Source organism: Coenobita brevimanus, chromosome 4 (genome assembly GCF_032717465.1).
Source record: "Coenobita brevimanus isolate Jiangsu-jjx chromosome 4, ASM3271746v2, whole genome shotgun sequence".
NCBI lineage: Eukaryota > Metazoa > Arthropoda > Malacostraca > Decapoda > Coenobitidae > Coenobita > Coenobita brevimanus.
In genome coordinates, this window is record NC_136957.1 from 11,071,665 (window position 1) to 11,076,003 (window position 4,339).

Genomic DNA, 4,339 nt, shown 5'->3' on the forward strand with positions numbered 1-4,339 from the left:
TAATTATTATTGTTAATGAATGCCACGTATGTTCACCGGTAAAAGGTGAACAACAGGCCTTGTGTATGTGACGAGTTGTCGACGGTGGGACAGGGACAGTATGGTTAGCAGATACACAGACCTAAAAACAATCATATGTATTATCATACAGATTTATAGTGAAGTAGTAGTAGAAGTAGCAGTAGCAGTATTGTGAGGGCAATTTGACACAATGGGAAAAGGGGGATTAGTAGTGGCAGTGCCAATAATGGTAGTAACAGATTCAGCGGTCTTGTGCTAATGTTGTGTGGAAGTGATGACGTGAGGAATAACGTAATACAGTAGGGGTTATAGGACCGGGCGACTAGAAACCCGCTTAAGGAATATGACGGCTCGCAGTACGAGGATACCGGGAAGTTTCATTCATTCATTCATTGCCAGACGCCATGTATCCCAGACAGGGTGGCCAAGGGCTTAGAGTTAATTGTTTTTACAGGGAGGGGCACTAATCCTCCACCAACCCCACATGACACGTAGGGATGCCAACAGCATCTGGTGTTCCCAGGCGGTCACCCATCCAAGTACTAACCAGACCCAACGTTGCTTAACTTCGCTGATCGGACGGGAAGCGGTGTACTCAACGTGGTAAGAATAATAAAAGTGGCGGAGACTGAAGGAAAATAATGCACGTATGAGGTGAAGCAACGGTTAAGGCCTGGATAACAAGGCGGAGCAGGATACCATACCTGTATCTTCGTTGTCTCATAATATTTTGTGTTGTTTGCATCTAGTTTCATCTGGTTATAGTAAATTATTGGCGATTTCTCTCCGCTGCCTATCACAATGTGGTTTATTCGTCCGCATAAAATAATTGCAGCATTTATAACAACCATCCGCACAGCTACTGTGGGGATCAGCTAAATTCACAAGCATTCTATATTATAGCTATAGACAATCCAGGAATAACATTCACAAAAATTATCACTGCAGTGATAATGACCAGTTGCAGCTTATATACAACTGGCTCGGTGCTTTATTTGTATGATGAGGATCCGAAACATATGGGTCAGTTTCACAGGACACCATGCTAACATAGTAGTCTAAGTTATAATATATGCTATGTATGTTACGAACGCATAATATTTTGCAGGTGAATAGCATGGAAATGTTTCGAATCCAGTGTCATTAGGTTTCTCACTATTCACCTCGTAGCTCAGTTCCAAACTACCACTCACGATCGTCCGTTCGCCTGCCCTCTCTCTAACCCTGACTTCCACTTCCTTCCACCGAGGGGGTACAGAAACTTTGGTGCGTGGGTGTACATGCATGGTTGTGCAAGATATGCAACTCCCCCCCCCCCCCCGCCAACCACACACACGTGTGCTGTCAGTCAGCAGATCAAACAACGCTGAGGCAAGGCGAGTCAGCTAGAGATGATTGTGGATTACACACACACACACACACTATATATATATATATATATATATATATATATATATATATATATATATATATATATATATTCCAGAACTAAGTAGCCTCCTATAAGCAATGGAGTGATCAAAGTTTATAATGTTACCGTGTATGTTCATTGTAAACACACTATTGATACGATAGAGAGAGAGAGAGAGAGAGAGAGAGAGAGAGAGAGAGAGAGAGAAGAAAGTAGGTATGAACACGTCTACAGGATTATTAGGGATCGCTAGTGTTCGATCATGGTAATGAATAATGAGTGGAAAAAGATCTTGTAAGCTTGCTTGACTGATGCACCATTACCGATGTTGATTCACTGTAAACAGCGTGTTTAGTCATTATACTTCGATACTGATGAGTAGCGTGCTGGAACATTACAGGCTACCGTTTGGAAGGGTATTAACAGGAAGAACGGTGACGGAAAGGGACACACAAAATTTCATAAGAGTACGGTATGTATTAACAGGAAGCCTATTGATCTATTATGAAGGGTAGCACTTGGGTAAATCTATTTACACCTAAATTCTAACCGAAGTGTTTGAAAAAGGATGGAAAATAAGGAAAGCTGTACAGGTTTAGGGGGAGAGGGAATTATGAAGAGAAGAGTAGAAGAGAAGAATTTAAATGTCAGTAAACGAGGTGTATAGTGGGAAGGAAGAATAAGAGGAAAGGAACAACGCTGATGAGGAAGGAAGTAAATCCGAATGTAGCGAGGGAAGGAATGGAAAAAGGAAGGACAGACAGACTGGGTGAAGTAGGGAAGGAAAGACAGAGGAATGGAGGTTGGAAGGTCGTAAGATAGGAAATGAGAGAGAGTTATAAAGAGGAAGGCAAGGAGAAGAAGAGAAGAAGAAAGGAAGAGGCGAGGGAAAGAAGAGGAGAAGGAAGGAGAGAGAGGAAAAGACCAGAGAGCTAAAGGGAAAGGTTGGGGGAAGGTGAAAGTAAAGAGAAAGTATGAGGGCGAGCCGTATATAAGGAGAGAAGGAGGAAGGTGTGAATAATGAGAGAAAGGCGAAAGCCGAGTGAAAAGGAGGTAGGGGAGGTGGGAGGTTGTAGTTGGGGAGAGGAAGAGCGTGAACAGAAAGGGCATATTTAGGGAGGGAAGGAGGGAGAGAGGGCAGGAATGTAAGAACAGAAAGATGGAAACATTGTATTAACTATTGCTCTATAATGTCAAAATTACTTATTGTTTTCGCCACTGTCCTCATTATTTATCGGGCCAGCCTCATATACAGCAAGTCTCTTCTCCCAAGGTAGCTCCTGTCCGTGTGTAGTCCCTTGGGTATGGTGATATCTTTTTCATAGAGTTAGTACGCTGATTTTATTTTATTTTATTGTTTTATTTATTTATTTACTTTTTTTTTTTTTTGCTAAGAGACTATGTTTCTTATCATTTAAAGATTTCTCATACTGACGAGGTTAAATATTTTCCTTTGTAATATTCTGTATGGTGACGCCTACTTTTTCATTATTTTTTTTCTTACCTGAAGATGACTCTATTCAAGTCAGGGAAAAGTTTTCTCACTGTATGGGTTAATGTAATTCTTACTGCCTCCAGCGATTTAGCTCAGCTGAGAAGAGACGTTTACTAAGAAAGTGGATAGAAACATCTGTGCTTATCCCTCAGTACTGAAATGTATCTTTGTCTTATACTTTCTATGTGAAATGTTTCTAATCAGCTGTGAAGATTCGGCACAGTGAAGGAATGAAATATGAATTCGAGGAAAAAATGCCACTCTTTCTTAGTCATTTCTTTACAAAATCATTTTTATTATATCCTTACAATCTCCGGGCGATTTCATTTAGCGCTGGAAAGATTCAAAATACAGGGGTTAGATAGAACCCATACTAAGGTGCTCTGCAACGATAAGTAGTATCGCTTTTCAGTATCAAGAAAAAAATATAAATAATGCCTTCGTGCCAAAGCGGCTGGTCTGATTTTAAGGCCTGACAGCTTAATGACAGTTAGACGCATTCTTACAACTGGGAGCTGGGATATGTTAGCACAGGTTGTGACAGTTATATCCTGATGTGGGGGTTACAGTGTGGAGATATTGGAAGATGACAATTGTTAATAGCTTAAGTTCATCATTTTTAAAATTTGTTTCCCGTTCACGAGTGAATATCGTCTTCTAAAGAAATGCAATGATAAGCGATCTTTTGAAAACACACACACACACACACACACACACACACACACACACACACACACACACACACACACACACACACACACACACACACACACACACACACACGCACACGCACACGCACACACACACACACACACACACACACACACACACACACACACACGCTAGAACTCAAATTAAATTACTGCAGGGGAACGGTACACTATTTGAGCACATATGTTTGGTATTTACACAAGATAGCCGTGTAGGAGCACATGTACAGATATACCATTATTGCCTAATGTAGTGAATATAAACAGTTTCTTGTTGTACTATCCTGTAACAAAATAAGATGACATCAAAGTCGGACACTGTATAACTGATTTAGCTTTTAGTGTTAATGAAGATAGTCCCCAATGGCTTCATTGTAAGTTAGTCATCTTTAAGATGGGGATATTCATCTAGGAGTCGCTAACCTGGATAATACATATACTGAAGTTTGCCTGATGCTGAAAGGGGTTAATGTCCATTGTTTCCAATGGCGAGACTTTTTAAATAATTCACTGTGATTTTTTTTTTTCAAGCCTGACAGTAAAAGAAATTACTATCGTTACTCTTGTATTGAAAAGAGTGAATGAAGATTGGTTTTTAACACTATCATTTCGAGGATTTCTCCCTTAAGCTGAATTACACTGCCTTCAGTCTTCATTTTCCGGATCAGTGATACAAATAGTACAAAGAAATGGCCGTAGAAC

General features: G+C 40.3%; 1 pseudogene; it reads right to left on the minus strand.

The window, feature by feature from the left end:
* Positions 1 to 519: 519 nt before the first annotated feature.
* LOC145396995 (5S ribosomal RNA) lies at positions 520 to 638 on the minus strand (annotated as a pseudogene).
* Between the last annotated feature and the right edge of the window lie 3,701 nt (positions 639 to 4,339).